Raw genomic sequence first — 10756 nt, forward strand, 5'->3', positions numbered from 1 at the left:
TTTTTTTTTTTTTTTTGAGATGAGGTCATTCTTTGTAGTCCAGGCTGGCCTGGGCCTTGTGATCCTCTTGCTTCAGCCTCCCAAGTGCTAGGATTACAGGTGCTCATCACCATGTCCAACAAAAATAAACCTCACAACCCAGATGTAGATCCTCAGACAGTGTAGATACATGATGGGGTTTCAGAGGACTGCAAAGAGTAAGCTTCCAAGGTCCAACTCTGTCACCTGCTAACTGTGTGACCATGGGTAGACCCTTAGCTTTTCTGAGCCTGCTTCCTTTTGGGTAAGATCAAAACAATGGCAGGAGATCCTCAGAGGTATTGAAGAACTAAACAAGGTCTGATAGCACAGGTACTGGCTCCTGGGAGGCGTTCACCTCTGCAAGTGAAAGGTCCCAAACACAGTACTGTGTGGGACCCAGGAACTGACTTGAAAAGAAAAAAGAATAAAATAAAATTTAAAAACCCCAAAATATATGAAGGCAGTTTTTGGGTAGTAGTTTCAGGAGAAATAGATCAGGTAGAACAAATGTACTCTGTTGAAAAAGATGAAAAATGTAGCACTCAAAAGGGTTCTGGCCTATTTATTGTAATTAAGAAACCCTCAAATTCCATGACTCAAACAAGATGGACACTGATTGTTCCAACCATAACAGTTCAGAAGTAAACTGCCCAAAGCCAGGCAGCTCTGCTCAACACACAGTTTCCTGCTCTGGGGCCAAAGGTTTCAATCTGGACGTGATCCGGGAAGGGGGACAAGTCCTGGGGAGATTTTGTCCACTTCTGCCAAGGGCTTAACTCAGACACAGTGCACCAGTCCCTCTATTGTTCCATTGACAGATCCATGCCACAAAGCAAGCTGGGAGGAGCCAAACTCCAGCTGAGCGGGCACAGTTTTAGCTGAAACCCAGAAGTTCCGTTATCACAGATGGGAGGATGGATATTGCTGGAACACTAGCCATCTCAGACATGACCCTCCTTTGTGCATTTTCTCTACTCTACAATCATAGGCTTTCAGTAAGAGCACAGCAGACGTAATCCCCAAATGAACCTCAACTTCTTGTTAATTAATGCATTTAATAAATATGCCCATAGACGACGTGCTATGTGCCAGGAACCATTTAAAACACTGCAGATAGAGCAGGCTGCGAAGCTGATGAGGTTCCTGACAGCATGACTGATTCAATAGAGGGAGAAAACAAGCACAGACCAGGAAAGGCATTTGGTAGCAATGCGTGCAAAGATGACAACTGAGGTGATGGAGAACAGGTGGCTGGGAGGTTCCTCTGATCAGTGTTCACCCCCCACCCCAGGAAAGGATAGAGACCCGAATGAGCAGCTGGCCGTTGGACAGCAGGAAGCAGAAAATGCCCAACAAGGAGTGCTACATGGTCCAAGCCCTTAGGGCAAAGATCCTGCAGGCTTTATGACGTGGAGCAGCCACTTGGATTCAGCAGGACCCAGCAGGAGACGGGGTGAGGATGTCAGGATCAGAAGGGCAGCGAGGAGCAGGTCTGCAGAGGGCAGTCTGTTCCATAGCTAGTCCCATCTCTGCACACACTGTGTACAAGGTAGGTACTACTACCCAGTGAGCGTCTGATGAATGAATAAGCTAAAAGATGGAGACCCAAGGCCATTGACTCTCACAGACCTCTGCTTTCCGGGGCAAAGATTAGGATTGCCCTGCTCATCCTGTATGCAGAAGCTCTTTCTCCTGGGGGTGGCTCTCAGTGTCCTTTCTAGGCCAAGGTCTTCGCACTAGAAACAGCATTTAGGGAAGGAGCTTGGGAAGGGGGCAGATGTCTGGGTAAAATGATCACATTTCCTCTCTGGCTTTCTCTGCTCTGCTAAGCAGCTCCAGCCCTCTTGATCTCTCTCCCTGCGCTTTCCCAGTGCGGAACCAGCCTGCTACCCTTGGTTAGCAACAGGTTTGACGAGTATGACCACAAGCGGCAAAGGCAGGATGGTGTGGTAGTTAAGGCTGTAACCTTTCCAGCTAGACTGCTCATGTGTGAGAAAGGATTTAGGATGTCGCAAAACTGAGGTCAAGAAATTGTCACTCTGACCTAGCAAGGCCAGTTCCTGCATACTCCTTAACATCAAAGATAATGAATCACCCCGGTTCATAGGAGCCTTTTCCTGTTTGGGGCATTTCTTACCCAGAGTCTGTAGTGTAAGGGACCTGTGACCAATCAATGTCCTGTGCCACTCTGGTTGACAGATGCAATTGCAACAACAGCTTTTTGCTGTGACCTCCTTCCTGTTATTTTCATGATCCGTAAACACTCAGTGGTGAAGACACCACTTCAGGAGCACTGATCCTGGGTAGCTAGAATTTGTGCTTTTCTTCCAGAGTGCCCACCCTAATTCTGGTTCAGCTAAACTCTTTGTCCCTATTGGGTTTGGATGCCAGGGTGGCCCATGGTCACCTGGGTCAACGGTTTTCGTGTCCTGAAGTAGAAGGCATGACTGGTCTGTGGCCGCAGGACCGAAAACTCTGTAATGAGAATTCCTAGTGATTCACTGAGGGCAAAGTCTCGTCTGAGCTGATTCGGCAGGAAAACTTGGCATGAAACTATATTCTTACTTACCCCCCTTTTTATTGTTACTGCATTTTGCCACAGAAATATGAATATATTTGTTTAGGGGACACACCTAGACCCTGCTGGGGGAGTTATGCCATTTGTAACGTATGGACCATCATTTTGATTTTGTTAGTGCATGTTAACAGTGCCTAATGATCACATTCCCTGTGGGAAGTTAGTACCCATGCACAAAACATTTTAATTCTTCTTTTTAATTCCCTGCCCCTCCCCTCTTCCTTCCGTCTCTTGCTCCCCTTCTCAATTACAAAGGATTTATCTCCCTGTTTCCTATCATCTTTTATTTTGTTTTTTTATTTGTATTTTGGATTTGTCGTATAAGAGAGGCCACATAATAATTAAGTTTGTGTGCTTTAAGACAGTAACGTGAAGTGTAAAAAGTCAGGCCTACTACTTAAATATTGCATGGTTATAGCAGATGTCCTTGCCTTGTTCTCTTTTTTTTCATTAAGTTTATTGGTATATTTAAAGCGAGCAATACAGTTACATTTACAACTGGGACCTTGTACCTTTACATGATGTGTCTTGGTTCTTGTTTTTTCCCCCCATACCCCTGCCCTCCCTTCACCCCCTTCACCCTTCCCTATTTATGAAGATTTTATTTCCATTTTTTCACATTTTTTTCTTTTCCCTTATTTCCTTTCTCCTCCCCTTCCCACTTCCCCTTTAGCCATTTTCTTCCTATTTCACCCTCTCAATTATACCATTCCTTGCTTTGCTCTTGATTTTATTTTATTTTTGGTACTGGGGATCAAACTCAGGCAGGCATGGTGCCACTGAGCTAAATTCCCAGCCCCTTGTTCTTGATTTTAGAAGGAAATCATCCAGTTCCTCCCCATTTAATATGGCATTGGTTATTGGTTGGTCCTAAATGGCTTTTATCAGATTGAGATAAAATCCTCCATACCTATTTTCTTCAAGGTTTTTTCATGAATATAGGTTGGATTTTTGTCAAAGGTTTTCTGCATCTATTGATATGATCATGTGATTTTTGTCCTTGCCCGTTTATGTGATGTATTACGTTTATTGATTTGTGTGTGTTTGTGGGAAGCCAGCCATGGCCCACTGGCTTTTTGAAAGACAACATTTGTTCCTTTTTAAGGGACTGCACGTGTTAAACTTGTTTTGACCCTGCGCGGGAGAAACACGAGTCAGGTGTTGTTAACTCCATTTTGTTATGTTAAAGATCTGATGTTATCTATAGGAGCAGGTATTGGGGTTACTATGGTAATCCTAGCCCATAATAGTTTGGTCTTTTCCTTTAAAAGGCTGATGCCTGCCTGCAATAAACGTCGCCTTGATCAGACTCTTGTCTTGGCGTCCTTCCTTTCTCTCTGCCCCATCTCCACCCCGCTGCTCTTTCAGGTTTGAGGCACTGCGGGACAGTGCTCTGCGTCGCTGGTTCGCGACATGTGTTGAACTAACCTTACATCTCTGGGTTAAATACTACTTGGTCATGATGTATGAGCTTTTGGATGATTTTTTGCATTGTTTGCCAGTATCCTGTTGAGGACTTTTGTGTCTATGTTCATTGAAGAGATTGGCCTGTAGTTCTCTTTTTTGGACAGGTCCTTTCCTGGTTTTGGAATCAGGGTAATGCTAGCTTCCAAGGATGAATTTGGGAGTACTCCTTCCCTGTGGATTTCATTAAAGAGCTCGAGGAATATTGGTGTGAGATCTTCCCTAAAGCTCTTGTAGAATTGGGAATGAATCCATTGGGACCTGGGCTTTTCTTCGTTGGCACATAGTTTTTTGTTTTTTAATTACTTTTTCAGTCTCATTGCCTGATAATTGGGTCATTCAGGGTTTTTATTTCTTCTTGGTTCAGCTTTGGTAGTTTATATACATGTAGGAATCCTTTTCTCTCTAAAGTCTAAATTTTATTACAGTACAGATTCTCAAAGTAATTATTAATAGTCTTCTGGATTTTGGCCAGGTCCATTGTGATTTTTCCTTTTTCATTTCTAATTTGGGTCTTTTCTTTCCCTTTTTGCTAAGATTGGCTAGGGTTCCTGTATTTCCTTCATTCTTTCAAAGAATCAGCTCTTTAGTTCACTGATTCTTTGTATTATTTGCTTAGCTTCAATTTCATTGATTTCCATTCTGATCTTTATAATTTCTTTCCTTGTACTAGATTTGGATTTGGGTTACTTTTGCTTTTCTAGGACCTTGAGTTGAATCATTAGGTTATTTATTTGAACTCACTCTTTTTTCTGATGTGGGCATTCACAGCTACAAACCTTACACTTTGAACTGCTTACCTGTGTTTCATAGGTTCTGGTATGTTGTACTGGAATTATTGTTTAATTATGGAAATTATTTTCTTCCTTGATCTCTTCTGTAACCCACTGATTATTCAACAGAGTGTGTTTGCATCATTTCTGTGGTTTCTTTTGCCATTGATTTCTAGTTTCAGTGCACTGTCGTGTGGTAATATGCATGGAATAATTTCAATTCTTTTACTGAAGCATGCATTATTGGCTAGCATGTGGTCTATTTTGGAGAAAATTTCATGTACTGCTGAGAAAAATGTGTATTCTGTTGTTGGGTGGAACACTCTATAGATATCTGTTGTCAATTTGTTCATACGTTTGTTTCAATTTGACATTTCTTTGTTGATTTTTCCGTCTCGTTGATCTATTTGTGATGGAGAGGTATTGAGTCCCCTCATTATAACTGTGATGATATTTATGTGATTTTCATGCCCAGTATGTTTGTTTTATGAAGTTGTGTGTGCTGGTGTTTGGAGCATATGGTGTATGTTTATAATTGTTATCTTTTCCTGTTGAATTGTTCACTTACCTAATATGTAATGACTTTCTTCGCCTCTTCTGATCAGTTTTGGGTTGAAATCCACTTTGTGTGAAAATAGGGCAGCTGTTCCTTTTTTCCAAGTTCCCATTACATGGAATATTATTTTCCAATCTTTGATTTTTTAATCTGTGTATTTCTTTGTGGATTAAATGTGTTTCTTGTATACTGTATATCATTGGGCTTTGTTTCTTGATCCATTTTGCCAACTTGTGTCTTTTGATTGGGGAATTGAGACAATTTACACCGAGTTTTTATTGGGAGGTATTATTGAGACTTATTCCTGTCACTGAATTATTTTCCTTTTAGTGATTTCATTTTTTCCCCGTCCTTCCTGCTTAACTACTCACCCTGTCTGGTGTATTTATTCTATTAGTTTTTGGCATTGTTGGCTTTATTGTCCCTTTCTAGGATATCCTTCAAAAATGTTTTTTAGTACTGGTTTGGTGATTGTGTTGGTTACTTTCCTCTCATTGCTGAGACAAAACACCTGATTCCCAAGTTAAAGGGAGGCAAGGTTTATTTAGGCTCGCAGTTTGTAGAGGTTTTAATCCATAATCCGCTGGCTCCAAAGCAGGGTGGCAAATAGTAGAGGGGCAACAGCTCATGGTGGCAGAAGGCAGCAAAAGCAACAAGGGACCTGTCTTTCTGTCCCTTCAGACTACTTAGGGCGGGCAGCACTCACACCCTTAATCCTAGAGTACCCTTGGGCCTAGAATTGCACTCAGTCAATTCCAGCATCACGTTTTCTAAGCCCCTAAGTAGCTTGGTTTTTGCTCTCTGTCTTTGTCTCTGTGACTCTTGACTAGGGATCGAACCCGGGCCCTTCGCACTGAGCAACATCCCCAGCTCTTTTTATTTTTTGTGACAGTCTTGCTAATTTGCTAAGTTGCCCAGGCTGGGCTTGAACTCATATTCTTCCTGCCTCATCCTCCCAGAGCTCTGGCATCACAGGTGTGTGCCACCATGCTTGACACTAAGGTCTCTTATACAACTGTTTACTGCATCCTTGTGCCTTTCTGCATGACTCTCCTTCCACTTCTGATAACTCTAAGCATCAGGTGGATCTATTAGGTGCAATCCATTTCCCACTTTGTGGCTATGAGCTCAGGAACAAGACAGAGTAGAGCCATTCCATGTTCCATGGGGCAGCGCTGGAGCAACTCCAGCGACTCAGGCCCAGACTCCTACCTACTATGACTCCAGACATAGATGCCTCTGGTTCTGAATGCTAGTTAGCCAGTCAACTTCAGGGTCTTTACCTAGTTGGGATGACCTGGGAAGGATATAACCTTCCCAAATATCAGAGTACACATCCTCGAATTGAGTCATAGCTGAAGGACTGGACTTCCAAGTGCCAGCCCCTCCATTACTAGCTTAGCTTTACTGAATCTCCACTGTTGATATGCAGAATGAGGACCACAGCAGGAGTGCTTCATTCTTCACAGGGCTTCTGTGAGGCTAAACTTGCTCCCTGTTCCTGCTATAATGTTAAGGAACCCAGCAGGATGTTCCCTTTCTAGACCAAATTAAGGTAAATGCATATGAAAACTTTTGCTACAAATCACCCCAGCATCTAGGAAGTGGTTGGGAATTGAATGTATGGGAAAACCAGGGAAGGTTATTCAAATAATTATTTTCCTAATGTATGACCCAAGTTCTGACTTTTCGCCAGATTCTAGAGGTGCGTGGGAAGTAGCCAAGTTCAGCACATTGGAGGTCAAATCTGGGAGAAGGGAATGTAGTGTTCTGGAATAAAGTAAGCAAAACATGGGATGATAGCCAACCTTGGGGACCCCTCCTTCACCCAGAGCAGGAACTAGCTCCTCTTTGATTTCAGAGATTTAAGGAGAAAAGGACAGAAAGTCATTTTCTTGTAAAGAATCACGAGCAACACGAGCAAATCAGATGCCAGGGCTTGCCCCTTCCTGGCCATCTCCCTCTCTCCCAGCAGTCAGAAGAACCATGGAGCTCCGTGTGGGAGATCATGAATGGAATCACTGACAGTTTCCTTCCCATGGCTCCTCAGTGGCGCCGACATCCAGCTGATTCCCCACAGCTCATTTGTGCAGTCCCTGGAGGGTACAAGATGAGTTTCTGGACTGCCTGGGCCTCTCCTCCCTGTTCTTTTCTGGACTAAGAGAGCATTCGGTGGCCCTTTCAGTCACCCTAATGTGGAAGATGAGGCTGCTGTCAGAGCCTCAGGGTCTGGCATCTGTGGCGCTTATACACGAGTGGCTTTGGTATCTAAAGAATCACATCAGGAGCTAATTAAAGCTAATGCTGACTTATTTATCTGGGTCAGATTTCTGATCACTTTCTTATTCAAGATAAAGATACTGTTTCTCTGATATTATCATAAATCACCTTAATCAGTGGTGTACTGGGCACTGTTAATTTTTATTTTGGATTTGACCTTGCACAATTTCTCCAAGTTCTTGTTACCACTAGGTGTAATCCGTTGGAAAAAAAAAATCATAGCATTGGTCAAACCTCCTGGTGATGGCATGAATGGATATATTTAGAAACAACAGAAAAAGGACACTGAAGTTTTATCATTGAAAAATACAAGGCAAGCAAGATATGAAATACATGAAATTTTTGAAAGGTTAAGGTATGCATTTACAGTAGTGGTTCTCGAGCTTTTACATTTATCAGGGTTGTCCCAAGCAGGTCGTGGGGGCCATTTTTGAAAAAAAAATTCCACCAGTGACTTTGACAGACTCTATTCCATGCCCATAGTGATCTATACTTTTCTCAAACCCAATAGCCCTGGCCCATAAAAATGTAGTACTATTTATTCTCACTAACCCAATCACTTCCTTTCCTTTTATTTATAAACTACATGTTAAACCTATTTAGTGCACTATTTTTTAAAAAGACTAAAAATGTTTTAGCTAAATTTTTCTCTTGCTCAGAGGCAAAGTAATTTCTTTCACCTTTCTTACTGTGTTTTTTTTCCTAGCCTTTATCCTCTTGAAGATGAAAAAAAGCCCTACTAGAGAAGCATTTGAGAAATGGCTAGGTGCATGCATTTTCATGTTTACAACTGTGTTACTCTGATTTTTGGGACTGCAACATCAGAATCCACCTCACAAGAGCTCAAGTGAAAAACAAATTCACTGCCTCGTGTAGGGCCAAGTCCGCAGGTGCAGCTGCATCACCCAGATGCCAAGGTTTCCGTCATCATCCTGGCTTCTTTTCATCCTGAGTCCCCTTTTCTCCCACTGCAAATAGACTTCATCTGGGGGCTAAGAGAATGGCGACCCATGCCTCATCAACCCCAAAAGAAAGACTGTCGTTCAACTGCAGGAAAGTTCATTTATTGCATCACCCCTTAATGTATTATCCCTTTGTATTATCAGGTGACACTGACGGCACCATCCAGATCCCATGGAAGGGGGCAGGCTCTCCAGGGAGGGTGGCAGTGGTTCCCAAACAGGGAGCAGGGTTGGCTTTGGCTTTCTGGCTGCACACCTTCTCTTCTACCTGTGCTTCTCCTACTGAGCCTACGAGGAAAATGTGCTGGGAGTCAAAATGAACAAAAAGGAACAAATGGACAAAGGAAGAGGAAATGAAGAGGAATGAGCGTACACAGGAATATGTTTTAGAAAGCATGAAGGACATATTTCTTATCACACAGCAACAAAACAGTGAAGTCTAAAAGGTGAAGCCAGAAAAAGCTATCTGTGGCCATCTATTCTTTGGAAAAATACAAGGCAATTTTATTTTACTTAAACATGAGCAACAGAAAAAAAGACCATGGTCAAAATTCTTACAATATTCTTATCAGAAAAAAAAAGTATTAAAAAGAGTAGAATAACATTTTTTAGACAGTGAAAGCATAGGAGGACATGCTGAAAAAGATGAAAATTGTAATCTAATATTTTAAAACAAGCCAAAATAAGGCTAGGAAGGGCTAAAATCTATGAAAAACAACACGGGGTGGGGAAAAATGGGGTGTTTGAAAATAGGAATATTTGAAATATTGTTAATGGATTACCTCAGAAAAGAATAAGATATTTAAAAAAATCATTTCAGAAACTAAAATTAAACTACATGGAATATAAGATCAAACAAAGACATATGTATTTTTATTGTGCAAGAGATCGAACCCAGGACATGTGCTTTACGACTGCACTACAACTCAAGCACCATGTATTCATTTTAAAAAGGAGATTAAAACGGGGAAGATTTAAAAATAAAAAGAAATAAAGAGATAAGATATGAGAGAAAATTGTACGTAGAAGGTAGGCAACAAAGTTGAAATATATGTATAATAGAAGTTCCTGAAAAAGAAAACCAATCAATGGAAAAGAGCAAATGCTAAAAACCAATTCAAGAAAACTTACCTTAAACAGGAAACTTCAAAATTTCATCTTGAAATCAAACATTGTCTACCTGAGGAAAACTCAGAAAAGGCTTCGCTGAGACATATATTTATAAAATTTTTTGAAATTTAAAGAAAATCCTTTGGATATTTAGAAAAAATTTCTTAGAGAAAAAAGTAAATTACTTTTAAAACACAGCAGTGGTTAAAAAAGATCAAGATGCAATATGCACATGTACCATTTCGCCATGATAAATGTATTTATTATGTATTGCAAACTTGTACTACTAATAAAATGGCCATGGTTTATGCCAAGAGAGAAAATAATATGTGAACCAAAGGTTTTATGTCTAAACAAACTGACCTCGAAGGAAAGGCTTCAGAAAAACTATTTTGAAGATATTCAGGAAATATTTCAAAAAAAGACCTTTATTATGAGGCCTCCTAACGAACGTCATTTAGCCAACAAAATGACCGGAGACACTGAAATAAAGATGAGTGGTGAGATCCCTAGCGCCAGAGAGCCTGCTTGGCCACGCCCTCCTCTGCCGGCGCCACTGCCGCCATCTTCAGCGCCAGAAAGGTAGGCGAGCGGGCGCTCCTCTTCCCCCCAACCCTCCCCGTTGCGCTTTCAGACCTGATTGTGCCAGTCTTTAGACCTACTCCGCAGAGGCAGAGGTGGTCAGAAAGGGTATTTTCTGGCGCTCCCAACTTTGAACATCTTTAAAGAAGGGGTGGGGGAAACCTGTAGTAGAACTGAGTGGAGTTCAGCCATGCAGGAGGTCGGGGAACTCAGTCTGGGCCTTGCAGCCCGAGGTCAGTCTGCGTCGTGGGGTTCTGCCACCAGCTGGCTGAGATCAGGGGACTCGGCTCTGCACATGGCTGTGCATGTTGTATATTATGACAGCAGTGATACAGTCTGAAAGAGGCCGTTCAAACTCATTTGTTTCCTTTCTTTTCTTCATTCCACTCTGCAAATTTTTTCTGTCCTCTTTCTCCAACTCAGTCTCTTG

General features: G+C 41.9%; 1 long non-coding RNA gene across 2 annotated transcripts in view; it reads left to right on the forward strand.

The window, feature by feature from the left end:
- Positions 1–9831, forward strand: part of LOC104869034 — a 38431-nt gene extending 28600 nt beyond the window's left edge. The window contains exon 5 of one of the 2 annotated variants that reach the window (XR_782170.2): positions 8379–9831. This is a non-coding gene — a long non-coding RNA (uncharacterized LOC104869034). Of the gene's footprint in view, positions 1–1312; positions 1627–8378 lie in introns of those variants that run through there. The other variant, XR_782169.3, reaches the window with a different exon arrangement.
- Positions 9832–10756: the final 925 nt, after the last annotated feature.

The sequence above is a fragment of the Fukomys damarensis genome, unplaced genomic scaffold (assembly GCF_012274545.1).
Source record: "Fukomys damarensis isolate Sample0158 unplaced genomic scaffold, DMR_v1.0_HiC HiC_scaffold_4, whole genome shotgun sequence".
Lineage (NCBI taxonomy): Eukaryota > Metazoa > Chordata > Mammalia > Rodentia > Bathyergidae > Fukomys > Fukomys damarensis.